The 26425-nt window shown below is 41.4% G+C and overlaps 1 long non-coding RNA gene across 1 annotated transcript in view; it reads right to left on the bottom strand.

The window, feature by feature from the left end:
• LOC140103945 (uncharacterized) overlaps positions 1-6363 on the bottom strand; it is a 72062-nt gene extending 65699 nt beyond the window's left edge. The window contains exon 1 of the long non-coding RNA XR_011850214.1: positions 6268-6363. This is a non-coding gene — a long non-coding RNA (uncharacterized lncRNA). The remainder of the gene's footprint in view (positions 1-6267) is intronic.
• Positions 6364-26425: the final 20062 nt, after the last annotated feature.

Below are 26425 nucleotides of genomic sequence, written 5' to 3'. Positions count from 1 at the left end.
ATTTGGTCTAGAAGTTGATTGAGAGCTGCCAGGGAGAATTGCAGAGGTCCTGAAGAAGAAGGGTCAGCACTGCAAATATTCACTTGCTGCATCAACTCATTGTAACTGTCAATAAAAGCTTTTGTTACTCATAATATGATTGCACTTGTATTTCTGTATGTGATAAAAACATCTGACAAACACACATAAAAACCAGAGGGCAACAGATCATGTGAAAATATAATATTTGTGTCATTCTCAAAACTTTTAGTCAAGACTGTATTTGCTGTATGTGTGCGTATGTGGGATGTGTATATGCTGTATGTCTGAACAGCACACCGCCTATATGGTAATGTATGTGTGTATATGCTGTTTGTATGAGTATATACTGTGTGTGATTGCAGCTCACATGTGTGTGAAAAATATATATATTTTTTAAGGGGTTAGGGGCCCAATTCTGAAGATTACTAATTACGCCCCTGTATACCAGGGACACGTAATCATAAACCAGGCACTGTGATTGTGGTAATATTCTTATATTTGTTATCCATGGACCCTTTGCTTGTAAAATCTAGTTTTATAATTATGCTAATGCTTTAGGAGGGTTGTGGAGGGCATTACACGAGCCCCTCCATGCTGTAGCTTCACAGGCTGTTACACTTTCTCCCCTCCCCCTCCTCTTCCTCAGCACAGACAGACAGCAGACTCGTTGAACGAGGGCGCGCAGCTACGAGGAAGATTTTTGGTAGGAGGAAAAAAGAGGCTACCGGGGTGTGGAGTAGCCGCCCCGTGTAACCTCAGATGCGGCTACTTCACGCCCCAGTAGCCGCATAAGGAAATTTGAATATTGGGGCAATAAAACTTTTCAAAACATTGCGGGGACTATCCTCACATCCTATTGATCCACCTACCACCTGATCTACCTTTATAGGTAGATTCGTGGTGGTAGGTTCCCTTTAAAACATCTAATTGAAGAAATATATATATATATATATATATATATATATATATATGGCAGATTAATGAAACTGAATGTGAGTGCCCAGATGAGAATACCCCTTTAAGGTTTATTGCAAAAATAAAAGTTGTTTTACTTTTACCCTTCTTTTAGTATTTGATTTAAATCTAAACTGCCCACCTAATAGCCATCTGTGCTTCAAAAAGTTTAGTTTTAAGCTGAAACATAATTTCATTCAGCTTCTAAACCAGCATAGATAGCACAGCGATCCAAGTGACAAGTGCTGATCGCTTTATTGGCACAATGCATTTTAAACCAGGACCTGGACATTGGTCTGGATGCATCTGATAAAGATCCAGGTCCAGGATCGAAATGCATTGTGACAATAAAGATTCTTACTTATATTGTGGAATCATCGTCTTTATTTTGGATTTTCCTATCTCTATTAGTCTATTTGTAGGAGACTGTGCGGGGCTTCCGCACCTAGATGAATCACAGGGCCTGTAGTTTCCTTATCTAGTGATTGACCTGGCGATTGATAAGTATAATGCCAAGTAACTAAAAGTGAGAAGCCACCCTGTTACACTTCTACTTGTCCCTATATTAAGTCCTTATGCTCAGTTCTTATATCAACTCCTTTCCTCCACTTATTGTTCTGCTTATTTTTGTTTGATATCACCACCTTGGTGAGGTCTTTCCTAGCTACATACCAGGTTGTGAACCAGGCCAGTGTTTCATGGATTACTGTTATGCTCAATTGTATTGAATAATTTTGGCAAATAGTGCCCAAAGAATACCAGAAAAGAGCCTTTACAAAATAGAGCACTAAAGTGCAGAAATAAAACAGTTTTACAGTGCAAAAATAATAGTACAGTGTTCTGAACGGACATCAGTGCAGTCAGAACATGCAGACATGTAGAGTATCAATAATGCTTCATACTATTAGTCAGGGTTATATCTATGTATACTCACACATGTGAGATGAATTCAAGCACAATTATATAACAATATATACACATATTTATATACTATATAAATACAGCATATACACACATACAGCATAAACATACATGTAGTTTATACCTACCATATACACTCACCGGCCACTTAATTAGGTACACCATGCTAGTCACGGGTTTAACCCCCTTTTGCCTTCAGAACTGCCTCAATTCTTCGTGGTATAGATTCAACAAGGTGCTGGAAGCATTCCTCAGAGATTTTGGTCCATATTGACATCATGGCATCACACAGTTGCCGCAGATTTGTCGGCTGCACATCCATGATGCATATCTCCCGTTCCACCACATCCCAAAGATGCTCTATAGGATTGAGATCTGGTGACTGTGGAGGCCATTTGAGTCCAGTGACCTCATTGTCATGTTCAAGAAACCAGTCTGAGATGATTCCAGCTTTATGACATGGCGCATTATCCTGCTGAAAGTAGCCATCAGATGTTGGGTACATTGTGGTCATAAAGGGATGGACATGGTCAGCGACAATACTCAGGTAGGCTGTGGTGTTGGTACCAAGGGGCCCAAAGAGTGCCAATAAAATATTCCCCACACCATGACACCACCACCACTAGCCAGAACCGTTGATACAAGGCAGGATGGATCCATGCTTTCATGTTGTTGACGCCAAATTCTGACCCTACCATCCGAATGTCGCAGCAGAAATCGAGACTCATCAGACCAGGCAACGTTTGTCCAATCTTCTACTGTCCAATTTCGATGAGCTTGTGCAAATTGTAGCCTCAGTTTCCTGTTCTTAGCTGAAAGGAGTGGCACCCGGTGTGGTCTTCTGCTGCTGTAGCCCATCTGCCTCAAAGTTCGACGTACTGTGCGTTCAGAGATGCTCTTCTGCCTACCGTGGTTGTAATGGGTGGCGATTTGAGTCACTGTTGCCTTTCTATCAGCTCGAACCAGACTGCCCATTCTCCTCTGACCTCTGGCATCAACAAGGCATTTCCGCCCACAGAACTGCAGCTCACTGGATGTTTTTTCTTTTTCGGACCATTATCTGTAAACCCTAGAGATGGTTGTGCGTGAAAATCCCAGTAGATCAGCAGTTTCTGAAACACTCAGACCAGCCCTTCTGGAACCAACAACCATGCCACGTTCAAAGGACTTAAATCACCTTTCTTCCCCATACTGATGCTCGGTTTTAACTGCAGGAGATTGTCTTGACCATGTCTACATGCCTAAATGCATGTTGCCGCCATGTGATTGGCTGATTAGAAATTAAGTGTTAACGAGCAGTTGGACAGGTGTACCTAATAAAGTGGCCGGTGAGTGTATATAGATACAGCATATACACGCATACAAGCAGTACCATACACATCCATGCATCATATACACATACATAAAGCATATACACACATACAGCATAAACATACATATAGTATATACCCACCATATATACATGCTTTCAGCATATACACACATACAAACAGTACCATACACATCCATGCATCATTTAAACAGACATAAAGCATATACACACATACAGCATAAACATACATATAGTATATACCCACCATATATACATACATTCAGCATTTACACATATACAAACAGTACCATACACATCCATGCATCATATACACAGACATACAACATATACACACATACCAAAGTATAAAAAGAAAGTTGGTACTTTATTCACCCAAGTGTTTTGGTATTTTTGTATTAAGAAGTGGAGAGTCAAACTACTCAGGAGGCCAAGCACCCACACTAAGCTTACTTAAGTGGTACAGCTGTTAAATTTGTTCTAATATATACCCACCATATATACATACAGCATATACACACATACAAACAGTACCATACACATCCATGCAGCATATACACAGACATACAGCATATACCGTATATTCCGGCGTATAAGACGACCTGGTATATAAGATGACCCCCCTACTTTCCTGTTTAAAATATAGAGTTTAAGATATATTCGCCGTATAAGACTACCCCTTTTCCAACGCATACAAAACACCGGTAAAAATTTAAAAAAAAACAGATTTGAATTTAACATGGTCCTTTTTTTAATGTAAATTCTTATGACATGCAGGTATATAGCAGGAAAACTGTCGCTCATAAACATAAGGCATACAACAACAACATTACCATTACAGCACAGCCCCCAGTAGTATACAGCACAGCCCCCAGTAGTATACAGCACTGCCCCCAGTAGTATACAGCACAGCCCCCAGTAGTATACAGCACTGCCCCCAGTAGTATACAGCACAGCCCCCAGTAGTATACAGCACAGCCCCCAGTAGTATACAGCACTGCCCCCAGTAGTATACAGCACTGCCCCCAGTAGTATACAGCACAGCCCCCAGTAGTATACAGCACAGCCCCCAGTAGTATACAGCACTGCCCCCAGTAGTATACAGCACAGCCCCCAGTAGTATACAGCACAGCCCCCAGTAGTATACAGCACTGCCCCCAGTAGTATACAGCACTGCCCCCAGTAGTATACAGCACTGCCCAGCATTAAAAAAAAAAAAACAACTTATATACTCACCCTTCGGTGGCCCCGATGTGCGGCGCTGCTCCCCCGATGTCCGCGCCGTCTTCTTTCTTCTGCTGGGCGCCGCCATTGATCTTCCCCGGCAGGCGCCTAGTATGACGCGCCGCTGCTGACGTCATACTAGGCGCCGACCCGGGGAAAGACATGGCGGCGCCCAGCAGAAGAAAGAAGACGGCGCGGAAGACTGTAGACAGCACAGCGCGGACATCGGGGCCAACGGAGGGTGAGTATTTTCCCCCCGATGTCTTTTTGAGGCTGCCGGCAGCTTTGTGAGGCTGCCGGCAGCCATCGCTGTGCAAACACCCGCGATCGGTGCTAGCACCGATCGCGGGTGTTACCGGTAAGCCTTTGCTGCAATATGCAGCAAAGACTTACCGGCTATGGAGAGGGCTCAGCCCGTGAGCCCTCTCCATGCACCGGGACCACCGCCGTATAAGACGATTACCGACGTATAAGACGACCCCAGAAAAGACAGAAGATTTTTCTGTCTTCAAAAGTTGTCTTATACGCCGGTATATACGGTACATACATATACACACATCCAGCATTTGCACACCCAATACCCCACACGCCGGGGCCCCCTGGCACTACAGATCCCATAGGAGCTACTATGGCTGCTACCTCCGTAATTACACCCTTGCCATTAGTAGATTTATCTTCCAAAGATTTTTGGTACAACATATGGCAGAAAAAAAAACAGGAGAAACCTTAGTCAGTTCCTCAACAATGTGTAACAATCATAGAAGTTATCACCATTCTCTAAAAATCTGTCGCTGTCACTAGTCTTTATCACTTGGATGCACAGAATGCGCACAATACATACATCACGTATCAAAGACATTTGACGATGTAAATTTTCCCAGACATTACTAATGTGTTGACAGTATTGTTTGATTTTGCTGCTATCAATGTCACCCTTGTAGCATTTTTTAGCTATAGTTAACACATGCCCTCTTCTGTTTAACAAGTCTCTGATTTGTAATAACTTTCCTTGCCAGGGGAACAGTATCAACAAGAGATTAAGGTGGAAGATCTCAAATTAGTTTCGCACACTATCTGAGAACACATTTAGTGAGAGGCTACAGAATGATGAAAAGTGGAAAGGTTGAGATTCTCATTTATTCTTATAACACTAGATTGATGAAGTTAAACCTGCCTAATTATGACTAAGGTTAGGAGATTAATTGACTTTACCAAGATAGATCAAAATGCCGGTTTCTCTGTATTTTATGCTACCACTGAGCTCAATGGCACAGAGCTTTCTCGGTAGGAAAAAAAAAAAAGAAATTGGAATAGCACATTTCTGTCCTTATAATAATGTATGGAAAAATCTACTATAAAGTCACAAAAGCAGTTATTTAAAGGACATTCGGGCAAGAAAGATGAAAAAGTTGAGTTTGAGAGCAATTATTCGGATGGGAATTCTTTAGACTCTAATTAATGGCTCCCGCCTATACAGTACTGTGATAGTGAGGAAGTGCTGCAATAAAAAAGAAGAGCTACTGCCATTATTGCGGTATTACTATGCAATATTTTACAAAAATTTGGCACTGCTTTAATATATTTTTGCACATCTTGTACAGGGTAACACTTATTATTTAACTACACTGAGATCATTGTGTGTATAATCCGGCACTGTTATATCCCTCCTGTGTGTATTATTGCTGTTTAATCCCTGTACTGTGACATCACTGTGCACATTGTTCTACTACTATGACATCACTATGTAAAGAATATCTGCACTGTACATTATTACACAGGGACATTGGCCAAAATATATGAAAACTGTTGCAGTTTACCTCACTAATGCGCCAGATAATCCGATGTCACGCGCTCTTTTTTAATTCGGTCTTCAGGATGTGACACAATTGCACTTTTATTTTCTTGGTGCACTTTTTTTCATACTGTTGGAACACAATTGTGCAGTAATAAATGGGCCGCAATCTGCGACAAAGCACTACCACACTCCTTTAGCACAGTGCACAGCCTTTTAAAGTGTTGGACACAATTCAACTGTAACACAAACGCGTAGTCCCTGTACTGTGATGTCACTGTACGTATAGTCCCTGTACTGTGATGTCACTGTACGTATAGTCCCTGTACTGTGATGTCGCTGTTTGTGCAGTTCCTTTAGTGTATTTTCACCGTACGTTTAGTCCCTATATTGTGATGTCACTGTTTGTGTAATCCCTGTACTGTGATGTCATTGGACGTGTAGTCTCTGTACTGTGATGTCACTGGATGTGTAGTCCTTGTATGTGCAGTCCCTGAACTGTGATGTCATTGTAAGTGTAGTCCCTGTACTGTGATGTCACTGTAAGTGTAGTCCCTGTACTGTGATGTCACTGCAGTCCCTGTATTGTAAAGTCACTGTTTGTGTAGTCCTTGTAGTGTGATGTCACTGTTAGTGTATTCCCTGTACTATCATGTCATTGCATGTGTAGTCCCTGTACGTGTAGTCCCTGTACTGTGATGTCACTGGATGTGTAGTCCTTGTACGTGCAGTCCCTGAACTGTGATGTCACTTTAAGTGTAGTCCCTGTACTGTGATGTCACTGTTCCTGTAGTCCCTGTACTGAGATGTCACTGGATGTGTAGTGCCTGTACTGTGATGTCACTGTCTATGTAGTCCCTGTAGTTGTAGTCCCTGTACTGTGATGTCCCTGTAAGTGTAGTTCCTGTACTGTGATGTCACTGTAAGTGTAGCCCCTGTACCGCGATGTCACTGGACATGTAGTCCCTGTACTGTGATGTCACTGTAAGTGTAGTCCCTGCACTGTGATGTCACTGTAAGTGTAGTCCCTGTACTGTGATGTCACTGTAAGTGTAGTCCCGGTACTGTGATGTCACTGTATGTGTAGTCCCTGTAGGTGTAGTCCCTGTACTGTGATGTCACTGTAAGTGTAGTCCCTGCACTGTGATGTCGCTGTAAGTGTAGTCCCTGTACTGTGATGTCACTGTAAGTGTAGTCCCTGTACTGTGATGTCCCTGTATGTGTAGTCCCTGTAATGTGCACATTGTTTTACCACTATAAAATCACTATGTAATGGATACCGGCTGTACTGTGATATGAACCTTGTGCATCAATAGTTTTCTCCTTGTACTGTTATGTCACTGCATGTGTAGTCCCTGTAAGTGTAGTCCCTGTACTGTGATGTCATTGTACATGTAGCCCCTGTACTGTGATGTCATTGTACATGTAGCCCCTGTACTGTGATGTCATTGCATGTGTAGTCCATGTACTGTGATGTCACTGTACGTGTAGTCCATGTACTGTGATGTTACTGTAAGTGTAGTCTCTATACTGTGATGTTACTGTAAGTGTAGTCTCTATACTGTGATGTTACTGTAAGTGTAGTCTCTGTACTGTGATGTCACTGGATGTGTAGTTCCTGCACTGTGATGTCACTGTAAGTGTAGTCCCTGCACTGTGATGTCACTGTACGTGTAGTCCCTGTACTGTGATGTTTTCCCACTGTACATGTACTGTATTGTTTTACCACTATGAAATCACTATGTAATGGATACTGGCTGTACTGTGATATCCCTGTGTTCATGATCCTTGTGCATCAATAGTTTGATCCTTGTACTGTTATGTCACTTTGCACATTAATCTACTACTTCAACATCATTGTATGTTTTATAACTGTATTTTGGTGTCATTGTGCAGTCCTTCTACTACTGTGACTTCACTATGTACCAATGACCCATGCTATGATATACTAATACTAATAGCACTATGGTGTTGTAGGGATATGTCATTATTGTGACATATATGTCACATATATGATGTGATATTACTGTGCACCTTATTATTCTACTGTTATGTCACTGCGTGTGTATAATCCCTGTTATCACATTTCACATTATTCTACTGATGTGACATCACTGTGTTTAGTCCTTGGCAGGGGCGTAACTTTAGGGGGTGCACCCGGGGTCGCACCCGGGCTCAAGAGGTTTAGAGGGCCCTTATGGTGTCACTTTCCCATATGAGAAGACTATTACTATAAACCATATATTGTAGTCGGGGTCCTGGCACAGACTTTGCACTTGGCCCATCAGCTTCTAGTTAAGCCACTGGTCCTTGGTCTGTGATATCACTGTGCGCTACTACTACTACCCTGTTTCCCCTAAAATAAGACATCCCCCGAAAATAAGACCTAGTACAATTTTGTTCAGGCTTAAAAATATAAGGCCTCCCCTGAAAATAAGACCTAGCGGCAGTCATTGCTACAGCCCCCTCCCCCGCGCCATACATGAGTATTAGGAAATCTGTTAGATGCTGCAGAAGGTTGTGACATGGGGATAATTCATGGAAGTAAATCACTGGTTGTTGTGCTGCAAATGTGATCCCAGCAGCTACCAGGATAAGGAGGGATCATTTACGGAAAGTGCTTTTACTAAATATGAGAGATTGGGGCCAATGAATCTAATAAATACAATGGGGGTCATTTACTAAGGGCCCGATTCGCGTTTTCCCGACGTGTTACCCGAATATTTCCGATTTGCGCCGATTGTACCTGAATTGCCCCGGGATTGTGGCGCATCGGCGCCGGCATGCGCGCGACGGAAATCGGGGGGCGTGGCCGAACGAAAACCCGACGTATTCGGAAAAACCGCCGCATTTAAGAACCGAATATGTGTCGCTCGGGACCCGCTTACCTTCACTCAGACGGCCTCGGTGAATTCCGGCGCGTTAAAATGCTTTTCAGCGCAGCAGCGCCACCTGGTGGACGGCGGAGGAACTTCCTTATTAAATCCCGGCCGGACCCGAATCCAGTGCAGAGAACCCGCCGCTGGATCGCGACTGGACCGGGTAAGTAAATGTGCCCCAATGATTCTAAGAAATACACCATGAAATTCAGAGTTTGGAGAGTTATAAGGATGTTAGAGAAATATATTTTTTTGTTCACCAATAAATGTAAATTCTTGTTCATGGAAAAATAAGAATCCCCTGAAAATAAGACCTAGTGCCTCTTTAGGAGCAAAAATGTATATAAGACACTTATTTTTGGGGAAACAGGGTACTACGGCATCACTGTTTTAAGTCCTTGTTCTTTGGTGTAACTTTGCAGCCTATTATTGTACTGTGATATGACTGTGTGTTCATAGTCCTTGTACTATGATGTCAGTATGTACAGTACTCTTCTGCTGTGACCTTGCTTACTGTGTATAATACCTATACTGTGATCTTAATGGGCAAATAGTACTTGTTCTGTAATGTACCCATTGACCCTATTTTCCAACTGTAATATTACTGTCTATGTATTATTCTTATAATGTGCTGTCACAATTAGCACAATTTGCTCATTATACTACATCAACTATAAGCATATAGATAACACCCCATTCCTAAAGTATATTACCACATGTACATCCATTCATGGAGGCTTAAATTCCCTTGTGCCCCAACTAGGGGAGTACCTAGGAGAGGCAGGGCCCCATAGCAGACTTGAACGGGGCCCACCTCCACTCAACATATACTGTATATATTTGTATCCTCACACATGTGAGTTACAATCACACACATTTATACAGCCATATATACACACATAGTTCTTCACTCACATTTATACAATCTTGTACACACACATTTATATACACACATGTACAATGTGCAGGATAGTATGTATATAATGGTGCACATCCTCCATTTTTTTAGTGTGTCAGGTCTGATGCTGTGGCCCCCTGACATACCTCCCACCGTGGCGATCCCCCTAAGCCACACCCCCAATCACTCCCTGGCCACGCCCCAAATTTTAGCCATATTATAATAATAAAAATCATCTAAAAAAAAAAAAAAAATTATCCTCATTGGGATTGAACCCAGAACCTGCAGTGTCCATGTACAATAATGTCACAGTGCCCCAACCAACTGAGCTATAATCTCAGTGATTAACAAGGTATAGAATTTTGGTAACTAAGAACTATTGACTATTGTTACACTGCGACACAGATTTAATGCCTTGGTATATAGGGAGGGATCTTCTCAGCGGTTATTGTAATTATTGAGACTATTATTATTATTATGGAGATTATTATTATTATTGAGATGATTATTATTATTTTTACTATTATTAACCCCTTAACGCTCAGCGTCCGATATATCGGACGCTGAGCTCAATGACTTAGCGCTCAGCGTCCGATATATCGGACGCTGAGCCCATGCCGGTTCAGCTCAAGATCTGAGCCGAACCGGCATCGGGAAACACGGGGTGCCGGCTGTGACTGATAGCCGGCACCCCAGTGTAACACCCGCGATCGGAGTTGACTCCGATCGCGGGTGCTTAACCCGTTAAATGCCGCAGTCAGCGCGACCGCGGCATCTAACATGCCTCTGGGGGGTCTTTCCCCCACGATCGGCCCCCCCGAACCGTTTTCGGGGGGCGCCGATCGTTGCTATAGCAACTCTGGGGTCCGATCTGGACCCCAGAGTTACCTGCAAGAATTGCCGGTAAGATGGCGTCTGTGACGTCATCTTACTGGCACAGTGCCAGCCTATGCAAGTGTATAGGCTGACACTGATAATACTCTGCAATACATGAGTATTGCAGAATATTATCATGAAGAAGCAATCAGAAGATTGCTTCTTCATGTCCCATGGTATAAAAGTGAAAAAGTAAAAAAAAAAATGTTATTCAATAAAAAAATAAAGTCATAAATCACTAAAAATGCCCAAAACCCCCAAAACATATAAAGAGACATATAACTAAAAAAAAAGTCTAAATCATAACACAAACCCCACATATATAGTATCACCGCGTCCGTAACAACCCGTAGAATAAAAGTAAATCATTATTGAACCCCCACGATAAACGCCGTAAAAAAAAAACTGCTATAAACCTTCCAAAAATTATGATTTTTAGCTATTCAATCCCACAAAAAATGCTATAAAATGTGATCAAAAAACCATATGTACTCAGACATGATACTGGTGCAAAGTACAACATGTCCCGCAAAAAACAAGCCATCAACCAGCTCCGTAGCCAAAAAAGTAACAATGTTATGCCACTTGGAAGACGGCAATACATAAATGATAGATTTTTCCCCACATTAGGGTTTTGTTTGACAAATTTAGTAAAACGTAAGAAAATATATTCAAGTCTGGTATCCCCGTAATCGTATCGACCCATAGAATAAAGATAACAGGATTATTAGTCTATACGGTGAACACCAAAAAAAAAAAGAGTAAAAAATCCAGTACAGAATTGATGCTTTTCTACTCCTGCCCTCAAAAAAAGTTCCTAAATTTTCAACAATAGGTGATACCAACCCCAAAATGGTAACAATGGAAAAAGCATCTCATCGCGCAAAAAAAATGGCATCACATGGCCCAAATAACGAAAAAGCGAAAATTTTATAGCCTTCAAAAGGGGCCAATGAGGAAACTAAAATCCTGGCAGCTGCAGGAAGCCCCTTCCCTTCTGCGCCTCGCTGTGCCCCCATAACACAAGTCACGGCCACATGTGGGGGGTCTTTGTACTCAGGAGAAATTGCAGAACAAATTGTATGGTGGGTTTTCTCTTTTTATATTTTGGAAATGTGTAAATTTTAGTTCTAAATGAACGTATAAGGGAACAATTTGACCATTCTAAATTTCACCTCCATTTTGATTCAATTACTATGAAGATCTCAAGGGGTTAACAATCTTCGTAAAAGCGGTTTCTGATAGCTTGAGGGGTGCAGATTTGAAAATGGGTTGGTTATATAGGGGGTTTTGATGCTAAATATGTAAAATTTCATTCAAAACTGTATTTATCCCCAAAATAGTCAATTCTGAAAATCTGGAAAAGCGCTATTCGATTTGTAAGCCGCGCGACATCAAAATAAATTATCCAGACATTTCAGAAATTATGAAAATGTAAAGTAGACAAATGGGAAATGTTATTCAGCAACTTATTTAGGTGGTAAATCTATCTGCCTGAAAACGCAATGATTTTGAATTTCGAAAATGGCAAATTTTTCAAAAAATTTATCATATTTTCTTTTTTTTTGTAAATAAACGCAAAACTTATCAGCCAAAATTTACCACTAAAATGAAGTACAACATGTGGGGAAAAAACAATCTCAGAATCATTTTGATAAGTAACAGTGTTCAAAAGTTATAACCATATAAAGCGACGCAGGTCAGAATCCAAAAAATCAGGCTGAGCCTTAAGCTACAAAATGGCTGCGTCCTTAAGGGGTTAATAATCATCTCCATAATAATAAAAATAATAATATTTATAATAATAATAATAGTCTCAATAATTACAATAATAACCTCTGAGAAGATCCCTCTCTATATATCAGTGCATTAGTCTGTGTCACATATAACAGTGGCAAATAACACTTTTTAGTTACCAGAAATCCTCTGCTATTTATCACTGGGCTTATAGCTCAGTTGGTCAAGGCTCCTGTCTACAGTGCAGAGGGTCCCAGGTTTGAATCTCAGCCTGGGCAAAACTTTATTTAATTTAATTAAATAAAGAGCTTGTGTCTGGGGAAGCCCTGGAGACCCATATATGGATAGATGGTGATCTGACCTGATGACGTGGTCCCTGCTCTCTCCGCTAACCCGACACTTCTCTGAAAAGGATTCCCTGCCCGATGTTTGCTCTGGGGGACCCTAGGAGATGCAGTGACCATAAATGGATAGAGATCTGAACCTGATGAAGTGGGCCCTGCTCTCTCCGCTAACCCGACACTTCTCTGAAAAGGACACAGCGGGACCTGGGGAGAAAATCCGTGACAATCTCATAGCTGCCCATGACGCGGGGCAGAGGTAAGAAAAACGGGACTTTCCCGGCAAAATCGGGACGGTTGGGAGCTATGCCCCCTGACACTGTGGGCCACACCACGCACCCACTTCTGTTAACCTACCACTTTTGTCCCACTCTTTTATCACTCTTTTCACTTGAATGTCTTCAATCTTATACATTGGGGCAAATTTATCAAGCCGTCTGAAAGTCAGAATATTTCTAGTTGTCCATGGCAACCAATCACAGCTCCCCTTTAAAACATTCATGAGCACTAGTAAAATGAAAGCTAAGCTGTAATTGGTTGCCATGCGCAACTAGGAATATTCTGACTTTCAGACAGCTTGATAAATCTGCCCCATTATGACCCTTGTGAGCCTGCAGCAATTTATTATAAACCCCTTTACTCGTGCATACTTTGACTCTGTAGTCTGGCTCTCTCAAAGGAGAAAAAACCTTTCTACTCCAGAAGTCACGCCGGTAACTGGATTCCCTAAGAACTGTGATGTCACTGTATATGTATAATCCCTGAAGTGTGATGTCACTGTATATGTATAATCCCTGAACTGTGATGTCACTGTATATGCATAATCCCTGAACTGTGATGTCACTGTGCACATTTTGGGTAATGTCACTATACACATCGGGGCACATTTACTAAGGATCCGCAGGGCGCTTTTTCGTCGGGTTTCCCAGCTATTTCTGATCTTTGACGCATTTGTGACGTAATGCACTTACTTACACCAGGAAGAAGAAGGTGAACTCCGGTGGACCTCAGCGAGGAAGCGACAGATGCAGGAAAATGGACGCACGATCTTGAAGAATTGCGCCGGACTTCATCTTCATCTGAGAAGGCACCTCAGGACCGGGTAAGTAAATCTGTTCCATTATTCTACTGCTGTGACATCACTGTTGTGTATCTTCTCATTCTACTGTGATATCACTGTGTGTATGTATAATCCCTGAACTGTGATGTTACTGTGCAAGCTGTTCTACAACTATAACAGCAATATGTTTGGATCCTGTTCAGTGATATCACCATACACATTATTCTACTTCTGTGACTGCTGTGATGTCACCGTGCACCTTTTTATTCCTTCTGTTATATCAGTGTGTGTGGATAATCCCTGAACTGTGATGTCATGGCACACATTATTCTACTACTGTGACATCACTGAGCATTATATGGTGGTACCAGACTCTTACAATTGGCCCCAATACACCAAAATTCAATTATCTTTTATTGTTGTAAATTATAGTGAATTTTAAGCAAATTTTATAAGACTCTATTGTGCATTTTAGAGTTTCCAATTCTGTCAGGTCTATGATACATATACAGCACCAAGTTCCTTAGCAGTTCAGTCATCAATAGTATAGTACAGAGACTATACACTGCAATCCATAGCAGCCAATCCAGTATCATTGTGACAAGCCAAGCATTATGAAGGATACAATATGCTGATACCTGATTGGTTACATTGGATTATGGCACACTGTTATTCTCTGTACCGTGTTATTCAATTCTCTTCAATTTCAGGAAAAATCATTTGTCTCCTCAGAATTACTGAGGAAAGGAACAATAACTGTCGCCCTTGTCCAGTAAGGAAGCAGCGGATAGACTGAATAGCCGCTCTGCGTGAAAGGTGGATGTTACAATAATACCAAACCACTTGTGATAAATTGCCACAAATCTCTTGATTCGCTAAATTATTGTCTTGATTTAACTATTGTAAATTTCTCCTAGCTGCCTGACCCCTGCTACTAAAAATTTCATGTATCCCGAATGCTACTGGCCGACGCTTTCAGCCTCTCAGTCACATTCCCAAAACTAATAAGAACAGAAGTAAAATGCAGAGACTCAAATGCAACTGGAAAGAAATGTGTTTGTATGTTCCGCATTATAAATTTGTATCTGACATACCAAGGTGTTAGTTGTTCCTGAAAATATTTGGGAGGTGAAGATATTCATGCCCTAAAAGAAGCAGGTGAGAACACTAATATAAAGGATGTAACAAGTATAGTAACAATTAGAGAGGAGCAAATTGTTTTGTTAAGTCATAATCTGACAATTTTCCAGCACCAAATCCAATCCCAATTTTCCGGATTTTTACTTCAGACAAACCTGGGAATTGCTAAATAACCCTTTCTAACATAGAGGGGCACATTTACGAAGGTTCTTTTCAGCACAAACTGCTTGCACATGCATTTAAGAAATATATGCGGCGCACGCTTGCCCAATTGTGGTGCAGCTGCACTATACTTCATGCAACACAAATTTCCTCATTGAAATTCGTCATTGTCCAGTGCTCAGACGGACCTCGCTCCAGATTAATCATGCAAAGTCTGACAGAATTGTGTTGCATGCCCCATATTAAAGGTGCACCAAAAAAAGTGGTGCAATCTATCAGAGCAATTCAGGGAGCGCCAGATTCATGAAGAACGGGCGCCAGAAACCATGAATCTGGCGCCCCCTGCACTATACACAGGCAAACTGCACATGTTTTGTTTTTCTAAAAAGCTTTTTCTATTTTATTCATCTCCTACTAATGTTTGCATAAGGGTTAGCGTTAGGGTTAACCCTAATGGAAAAAAATGACAGAAAATGAATGAAACAAGAAAGGACTGGTGATGAGCGGACCCCATAAAGTTTGGGTTCGGCCAAACCGGAGCATGAAAATTTCCATCCGAACCCCCATGATAACACCTGCAATCGGATTTGGCACGGACCTGAACTTTGCGGTTAGATAGAACCTTTTTATTATAAAAAAATGAAAAATGAAGAAGACTAGAAGGGGTTATACTGTGTAAATTCTGACCAATATAGAATCTTTTGTGGTGGGAAAGCTGTGAGTACCCAATAATGATGACACAGAAACCCCTATGTCTCAATGCTGTTTACTGGCGGGGAGCCAGACATACTTTTATCACTCAAGTGAGTGGTGCCAGTCATGTAAATGATTAAGGCAGATTGGGAAAAAGTATAAAAAAGCCTAAGGGAATTTGTCATTAGGTGAAAATGTGAAATCCTGATAACAGTTTCCCTTTTATTATAAACATATTTGTACATTTTTTTATTTTCTTTTATTTCTCAGGTATTTTAGGATTCATTTTAGAATAGCATCACCTGCTGTTTCTATGAACGGTTTTTACTGTGTTCTAAGGTAAACGTGGTAAGTATATGGTGGGACCCATGTGCGGTGAGTTGGCTACTTGTCAGAGGAGATGCTGAGCAAGTGCTTTTGGAGTAACTCTACATTAAATGACAAAAGATTCTGCAGTCTGCAACCCTGACTCATTTATGGAGGTAGACATAGTAAAGTTAGCTTATAGAACCAGTAAGTGGTTCTGTTTTCAGATCAAGTTTTATATTTTAGATCTATGGGGCAAATTGAACTATAAAATAACATTTTGCTCTTTTTCACTTTCAATAAAAGAAGCATCTGCTGTGAGCTTGGATGAGTACCACATATATGGACAGAGCTGTCTCTTTCCTGTTCCATCACCTTACACATTGCTGCACCCATTTGATCAGCTGCGGTGCCAGGTGTCAAGCCCCAACCTAACTCCTTTTAATGACCTATTCTATGGATCGGCAATAAGTAGATTCAGCCTCTTTAATCCTGTACAACCCTGTTAATAATATTGTTTAATTGATTTGAGACAATGGGGCACATTTACTTACAAAGTCGAGTGTTCAATAAAAGTGGATTGTACATGTTTAATGCTTGGTGAGACCGATTCAACTAAGATCATGCACCAGAAATCATGAATCTGTCGCTTCCCCGCACTGACCAGAGAGAGTTAACCATCTTTTTTGTGGGGCACCTTTAGCGTAGGGCGATCAACACAATATGAAAGTTAAATACAGCGCTCGGTCCGAATCAGTCGGACCGACCAAAGGCACGTCCCCCAATTTGTGTCGCATGGAGGCCAGCGCAGCTGCGCCACAGAAAGGTTGAGTGAGCCACAATAGCAACGCTGACAGTTCTTAAATACCTGTGCAAGACGTTTTAGCCTAGAAGAACGTGCACAGTCTGGCAAAAAAGCGGTGCAAAGCCCTTAGCAAATGTGCCCCAATACCCTCCCTTTAAACAACCAAGTGATGCCTACTCAAGGTAAAAAACTGAATATTTAAATGTAATTTACCAATTGACCACCAACTAAATGTGTACTAAATATGCTGTTACAATTAAACTATGACAAAGTGAATTAAACAAACAGATGTATATGCTCAGGCTGTCTGCCCCAACCCAAACACCGAGGGCTAAAGAAAAAGTTATGTTTGGAAATCTGTGGAACGGAAACTGTTAGATAATGCAAAGAGCTACACCTTATTGAAGTTTTAAAAGGTCAATATCTGGCACACATGTCTGGCAGATGAAAGCTTATCCACCTTGGTGGGTCCCAACTGTACTGTTTTATAGCTTTCAGAATTGAAGACACTTATCTCATAGATTTAACCCTTTAAATGCTGGGATCAATAGTTACTTAACAGTTGGAAAGTAGGAGTAAACTGCCGCTAAGTATTACTAATGATGATTAATAGCGCAGTATTGATCAATTTCCAACTATGGGCGGTCCAAAGGCAATTGTTTGAGGGTGAGTTTGGCTCTGCCCCTTTTCCTTAAAGTTAGTTTCCTCTAGGCTTCCAAGCGTAAGGCTGAAGAGCATCCTATAGCTAAAGTGTCATGCAATATTTTGATATTGGTGATGATAAAAGCAACAATTAGAAAGAATAAGAGAAAGGTAAGCTTGCAAAGAAATACAAACAAATCCCCACTTTCACGCATCAAGCATTTCTGTCAACCTCTGTACTAATGTTACCTGTTTTTCTCCTCTCCTTTCGCCCATCTATCTCATCAGTGTCCACACATCTGCTAACTTATTAGAAGACATTATTTCTCGAGTCTCCCATCGACTTCAATGGGGCTCATTATTATTCGAAACGAGCATCGGCAAAGGTTTGTCTCGAATAACGACCACTCGAGCATTTTAGTGCTCGCTCATCTCTAATCTGTTTCTTTCGAAGTCCTTCGACCTGCTGGACATCACTGAAACATGGATTCAGCAGGATGACACTGCATTGCCCCCTGCATTGTGCTATGATGGTTTTAACTTCTCTCACTCCTCCAGACATGAAAATAGGCAGGGAGGAAGGATATGTATACTATTCTCTCCATGGTGCACTTTGCAGGTCATTCCTCCTGTCCCCTCTCTTACTTTCCCATCTTTTGAGGTCCACACCCTCAGACTTTTCCGCCCATTTTCTCTTTATGTGGTTGTACTATCCCATCATCCTGGCTCACCCTGCCAGTTCCTTAACCACTTTGCTTGTTGGCTCCCTTACTTTCTATCTTGTGATATCCCAACACTACTGCCATCTTGCAGAAACTGTACAGTCATCACTGACCTCCATCTGCTCGCTCTACTGTCCCAACCTGCCCTAATAACCAGCATAATCATGTTCTCAAAAGTCCAGTGGATGAGCTGCCACCGCCCACAGTTCGAGCCTTTGACACAGATATCGGCAACCTTGGCACACGCTACAAACCTGTTTCCTTCAGCAGTGCTCCAAGAGTGCAGAACGTCTGTGGAGAAAATTGTGCACTTCTGCTGACTGTCTTCACTTCAAATTTATGCTCAAATCCAAACTCTGCCCTTCACCTTGCTAAACAGGTCTATTTTACTAATTTAATGTCCTCTCTCTCTAACAATCCTAAAATACTCTTCCATACTCTCTTTTCCAACATCAGTCACAGACCTTGGGGCTGAAGATCTGGCCACCTACTTTAAAGATAAAATTGACTGCATTCACCAGGAAATAATTTCTCAATGTACTTACTCCATTAATTCCCTTCCTTCCTGTACCTTGCCCTGTTTACTCTCTTCCTTTGAGGCAGTCTCAGAGGAAGAAGTGTCCAGGCTAATTTCCTCTGCTCACCCCACCACCTGATTCAGTGACCCTATCCCCTCCCATCTCGTACAGTCTCTCTTTCCAGCAGTCACTTCTTCACTAAAATCTTTAATCTCTCTTTTTTGGTGTCTTTCTCTCATCTTTGGACCCATCCATTGCTGCTATATATCGACCAGTTTCTAATCTCACTTTCATCTCCAAACTCCTGGAACACCCGGTCTATACTTAAGTTCCCGATTTCTCTCGGCTAACTCCCTCCTTGATCCCCTACAATCTAGTTTCCGCTCTATGCACTCTACTAAAACTGCTGTTACTAAAGTCTCCAATGATCTCCTCACTGCTAAATCCAAAGGTGACTATTCTATCCTCATTCTTCTGAATCTCTTGGTAGCGTTTGATACTGTGGATCACCAGATCCTCCTCAGGATGATTTGCTCCATTGGCCTAAAGGACACTGCACTTTCTTGTTTTTCTTCCTAACTCTCTGACAGCACTTTCAGCGTCTCCTTTTCTGGATCTCTCTCTTCTTCTTTTCCTCTCACTGTCGGGGCTCAGTCCTAGGTCTTCTTCTCTTTTCCCTCTACACTGCCCCCATCAGACAAACCATTAGCAGATTTGGTTTCCAGTATCTATCATCTTTATGCTGATGATACGGCACGTACCATCACCCCTGGCCTAATTCCTAATTCAGAACACAAGTGATTGTCTCTTGGGTGTCTCTACCATCATGTCCTCTTTCTTCTTGAAACATAATCTTTCTAAGACTGAACTTCTTGTCTTTCCAACAACTACTTACAGAGTCTATCCTAACCTCTCCATCTCGGCCTGTGGGGTTGCCATCACCCTGAAGCAGCAGGCCTGCATTCTTTTGCACCACATATTCAATCACTTGCTCGTTACTGATGCATGCATCTCAGAAACATCTCAAGAATCCACCCATTTCTCACAATAGAAACCTGTAAAATGCTAACTGTTGCTCTGATTCACTCTTGTCTTGTCTACTGTAACTCTCTACTAATCGGTCTTCCACTCACTAAACTCTCTCCTCTACAATCTATTCTTAATGCAGCTGCCAGGCTTGTTTTTTTAGACCAAATGTTTCACAGATATCTATAGTTTGTGCTAATCACTGCCACTCTCCTTCCGAATATAGTTTAATATACAATTTCATAACCCTTATCCACAAAGCTCTGCATAATGCTGCATCTTTCTACCTCTCCTCTCTCATCTTAGTTTCCCAACCCGTGCTCTTAGCTCCTCCAGTGATCTTAGATTAATCTCTATCTTAATTCAAACCTCTTACTCACTTCTCAAAGACTTCTCCAGAGCTGCACCTATTCTATAGAATGCCCTGCCCTGGATTATCAACTTAAAAGTCAACCTCCAAAGTTCCAAACATGCTCTTAAAACCCATCTCTTTAGGCAAGCTGATAACACTCGATAACTACATGGAGTTTCAACTCTCTTTACTAACCCATCCTGTGTCCTCCTCCCATCTATGAGTTGTAAAGCACTACCGAATATGATGGTGCTGCATAAATAAAGATTATTATTATATTGTAGGGATTCTTTAATACTGCTTACCACAGGATGTTTTGCCACCAATCATGACAGCGGCTGTTGAAGTCCTCTAGGGAAACTAAAAGGGGATAACTTGAGGGGGTGCAGATAGTGCTATCACAACTGGGCCCAAGGCTTAGGGGGCCAAATAGGAGAAGACTCATAATATAAAACATACATTATAGTTGAACGCCTGGCACAGACTTTGCACTGGGACCCATCAACTTCCGTTTACACCACTGCAAACTAATAAAGTTTTTAAAACTATTTTATTCTGCAAGTTCTAGGTTGGTCATTGCAAACCTATGGCATAGGTGCAAGAGTTGGCACCCAGACTATTGTCCCAGTACAATGTTGACCAGACAGGCCTAAAGGCCTTTGCCTGCTGTCCCAGCCAGCCAGCCCATGCAGCAATCATTGCTAAGATTGCTATAATCTTTTGATTTTTTTTGGTTGAAGTTGTAGCAGATTTCTCTGTTTTTATTGGTCCCTAGAAACACCCTTGAAAGTGCTAGATATTATTACTGCAGTTCATGGTACATACCCTTCTAAAATGAGAATTTAGGGCCCCACTAATTATTCTGCCCAAGGCCCCTACTTAGTCTAAAACTGACCCTGATTGGAGGAGGAGCATGGATATTCAAATAGGACTGGATTAGCGTTGATTCTTCTATATTAGGGTCTTCGGAGAGAAGCTTCCATGATAAAAGAAGGAGAAGAATTTTGGACTAGCAGAATTTGTGTTCTCAGAATTGAAAGCTGTGGCAGGTACTGCTTAAATTGCTGTGTGAGCACTGTGGGTTTTGGTTGTAGTTTGGAGACCCGCTGTCTAGAAAATTCACCATTACTGTCCTAGCCCATTCGTGGCTCAACTGAATCCAAGTTCCAGATGTTTTTAGTTATGTCTTGATACAACCTGGACTTCCTTTTCATGACTGTAATATTCAGGTTCTACCATCTGAAAGTAATGTATATACGAAATTTCCAATTTGCATGGATTGCAATTCATGTCTAATAAATATGGATATAATAATTTAATATATTTGTATGCATTTTACACTGAATATGTAATGTAAACCTCTTGTCTACATAAAGGTGCAGTGACAGGGCCTTCTGTAACTGGAGCATAACTTGTCTCAGTCCAGCTGTAAACTGGAGCTAGAATGATTTACAATGAACTTCCATAATGTAGAATATGTGCATCTTGGGGACTATGGAAATCATCAGGAAAGATTCAGCGGCCAAATATAACAACATATGGTTACTGCTGTGATACAGTCCGTATACACAGCATCTTAGAAATGCAATCAATTATATTGACCTCCAACTGATGGCTGCTTCTGAGTCTGCGGCAATGAACAATTTATTTTATAATTATAATGTCCTTAAAACTGAAATGAGATTTTAGATGTAGAATGGAGGTTAAAATATAGTTATACTTTTTTGCATTCATTGGCACAAATTATATAATTTAGAATCTGCCATGTGATAACATTTTGGGGCCACCCTTCTGAATTTGGATTTATTTATTGTTTTATTGATTTCATCTAATAAGCAAAATGCATCAGAGTTCTTGTGTAATTTGCAAGAAAAAAAACTGTCTAACATGTTTTGCGATACATTATGACTTGGAGCACAACTAAACTTTTGATAAAATTGATAAAATAGTGCAGATGATTATAGTGAGCTTTGTAATATACTCTAGTAAAGAAGTATGTTCCTGTTCCTGTTTCTACTGCCTTTTTTAACTTATTCTTCCTATGTTCTATTTTGTTAGATAATCTACTGACAGCTGAGACATTATAGAAACGTTTAAAATGTCTAATGACTTTACAGACCCTGTCTAGTTTAATCCCCTCAGAGAGCGGAATCATCAATAGAGATATTCTTTATGTATGGAAAAAAATAGATTATTAGCTTCCTTTTCAGTATGAAGTGAACTAACCTAAGGTTTTCAGATTAACTGCTCACCACAGGAGAAAAAGCAGAAAAAGGCACAGAGAAGCAGCTTTACTCAATTATGTATATTACAAAGTTCACTTTTTTCACCATTTATGAAGTAAATAAAAATGCTTCAAAGGTTAAGATGCAACATCATGCATCGAAAAAGTGGCTCTATAGTTGTAGATTTTCCTAGTTGGGTGGTAACTAGGAAGCAGGCATCCCTTCCCTGGCAACCAATCACAGACTGCCATAATAGAGCTTGAAATCTTATTTCAGCACCACCACGCAAGCCATACAGTCCCAACAACTGCTATACTGCTCGTCCTGCAAGAGATAGTGAAGGTTGTGAGACAACAAGTCCCATATGCCTTGCTGTATATACTGCACATACGCTTTAAGAATGTTTTCCCATTCCGCAAAGAAGCTTAACATAGGCTACAAATACTTCCTGTCTCCGGCCGCTACACAGAAGCAGAAAGCCATCGGACTTTATTGCATTTTATATCCAACAATCATGAAAATACTCCAGCAAGTTGGCCTCATGAGCCCTACACAACATCTCAAGGGGTTTTAAGGTCTAAGAAACCCTAGCAATGTGTGACAGGAAATTCTAGTCAGGTAGAAAGATCCCCATTACCTTCTACAACACTTCTGTGTTCATCGCTGTCTCCTGTAACATTCACATTTAGAAAAGTTATTGTTCGCATTTCATAACTGACTGTACTAAATTCTAGATTGTAGTTTACTGCTAGCCTTAAATTGCTTTGTGTCCCATGAAATTGAGCTTCATTTCAAAAAAGGACAGGGAAGGTTGGGCAATTCATGATCACACATTTGTTAACCTCTCATTGGCCGGACGGCCTTTTCTTTACAACACGACAGCGCATCCTTGTGCAGAATACTTTTTTTTCTTTATTTTGTTGCTTCTAATCTGATTGTATTTTCAGTCCTGTGCCTTTAGGAGCCCTATACGAGTCATTTATGAATGTGTCACTTATTATTGTGACGAGGAAGAAAGAAACGACTGTGCCGGAGAGTCTGTATCCTTTCATCTTATTTACTGCGTATTTTATATTTCGCTACGGAAGAGCGGTTTCAGCAGGAACGCGGTGTAATATACATGTCCACCAGTAGATGGGCCCGTTGCTTGCTCTAAGGAAGGCACATTTTTTATGTGTGGTGTCATTACACGCAGCTCTCTGTTCCTTTAGATTTCACTTTTATTATGTTAACCTTCTTGTTACTGATTCCGTCTACCGGTAATTAGCAAAGAAGAGAAAATAAAAGATAACAACAAAGCCTTGCAATCCAAGCCAGGCTACACAATGCTTTTAGGTATCCTACCTGCCATCCAGGCGGACGCCAGGAGCTGCGGATAGCCGGGTCATGCCTGATCAGTGATATAGTATAGAATAACTAGTGCTGGTAGCTGAGACTGCCTACACTACACCGCATAAACTCCAGGCTGATTTTATTGTGTTCTGTCTACCCAGAAAAGTAATGGAGTTGACATTTTCCGAAGCTCTTTCATTAAAAGGAAAACAGAGCTCTTGAACTTGCATTATGTTTCCGAAGCAATGTTATTTAAAAATACACTGGTACTAATGTTCTCATGTCCCTTTATAGTCCAGCCATGGTAAGTAACGGTGTATTAGGCTTAATTACCGCCATCTGAAGGATGAATTTCTGCCCATTTGTTCATAATGTTTAATAAAGATGTTCCATATCACAGAACGTACTGTTACATGGTTTATTTATTTACTACATAACACAGATACACCAGTGTTTTAGATGGCGGTATCAATCGGATTCATAAGGCCACAAAATGATTTGGGACACTAAACTACAGGTAAGTAAAATGTGCCATACTAATCATGAGGTACACTAAGCACATCACTCAACAGAAGTAAAAATTCTGCATAGTAACAATGTATTCGAAAATAGAAGTTTCAACGCCCCCATGACCCAACGTACAACCAATGTAATAAAGAACTTTTTTCAGTATCAAGAAGAACAAGGGATCCTGAAAGTGATGACAAAGGTCCCACCGAACCTTGATAATAATAATAAAAATAATTCCTTTATTTATATAGCGCACACAGATTACACAGCGCTGCACAGAGATTTGCCAAATCAGCCCCTGTCCTCATGTCCTCTAATCAACCTACCAGTATGTTTTGGAGTGTGGAAGGAAACTGAAGGAAACTCACTCAAACACTGAGAGAACATACAAACTCTTTGCAGATGTTAACCTGGGTGGGACTTGAATCCAGGACCCCAGTGCTGCAAGGCTGTAGTGCTAACCAATGAGCCACTGTGCTCCCCAAAACTCAACATCATCAAGTCTGTGCAGCTCAAATACAATGACACAGTAATTTATTACTAGATCTTCTTTTTTTTCAAATTTTTGCATTTGGCATTAGCATGGCAAATCAAGAAGCATTGTTTCTTGAAAACCAATGAATTACTTGACAACTGGGCATCCCGCTCCCGTAACAACCAGCAATTTGTGTATCCTTAAGATACACATATTGCTGGTTGCTGTGCGCAGCCAGTGCCCTCCAGGTGGCTCCGGCACCTAAGCAATAACGCCGGCAGCTGCGCGACTGTGTCCTAGAGTGGCCGGTGACACGGGATGGACCATGCGGTTCCAGGGAGCACAGGTAGGTGAGTATTATTTTAATTTTTTGGGGGGCATGGCTATATACTACAGGGGGGCAGGCTGACTGTATACAATGGGAGAGGGGGCAGGCTATATACTACAGAGGCCAGATGGCTATATACTACTGGGGGCTGGCTATATACTACATGGGGCTGGCTATCTACTTCAGGGGAAAGGATGGCTATATACTACTAGGACCTGGCTATATACTACAGGGGGCTGGATGGCTATATACTACATGGGGCAGGCTGACTGCATACAACAAGGGGGCAGGCTATATACTACAGGGGCAGAATGGCTATATACTACATGGGGCTGGCTAGATACTACTGGGGCAGGCTGGCTATATACTTCAGGGGGCTGGCTATATGCTACAGGGGGCAGGCTGGCTATTTACTTCAGGGGAGGCTGGCTATATACTACAGGGCACAGGTTGGCTTTATACTTCCGGAGGGCTGGCTATATGCTACAGGAAGCTATCTGGCTATATACTTCAGGGGGATGGCTAGCTATATTCTTCAGGGGGGCTGGCTATATACTTCAGGGTGGCTGGCTATATACTATAGGGGGTAGTCTAGCTATATACTTCAGGGGGGCTATATACTACATTGGGGGAACTTTTTGTTCATTGTGGACAGGTGTTACATCATCATCACGGGTATGTTGTCACGTCATTAAACCTGTACAGTTATATTACTTTGTGCATTGAAGGCAGCACGATTATCAGTAGATTGGTACTGTAGCACTTTGCACTTTAATGCCGCTTCTTGCACATAAATACTTTCTTGTATTTTGATTACGTGACCTTCCTTTAAAATCAATTATTTCTCATTTTGTTTAAATTGGCTTAATGTTCTGTTTCTAGGTTTTTACATTGGGGCTGGCTATATACTAGAGAGGGCAGGCTGGCAATATACTTCAGGGGGGCTGGCTATATTCTACTGGGGGCTGGCTATATACTACAGGGCAGGTTGGCAATATACTACATGGGGCTGGCTATACACTACAGGGGGCAGGATGCCTAAATACTACAGGAGGCAGAATGGCTATATACTACAGGGGGCTGGCCATATACTAGAGGGAGCAGGCTGGCTATATACTTCTGGGGGGCTGACTTTATTCTACTGGGGGCTGACTGG

Source organism: Engystomops pustulosus, chromosome 10 (genome assembly GCF_040894005.1).
Source record: "Engystomops pustulosus chromosome 10, aEngPut4.maternal, whole genome shotgun sequence".
Taxonomy (NCBI): Eukaryota; Metazoa; Chordata; class Amphibia; order Anura; family Leptodactylidae; genus Engystomops; species Engystomops pustulosus.
Note: the sequence above shows the minus strand (reverse complement) of the source record. Positions and strands in the feature narration are given on the sequence as shown.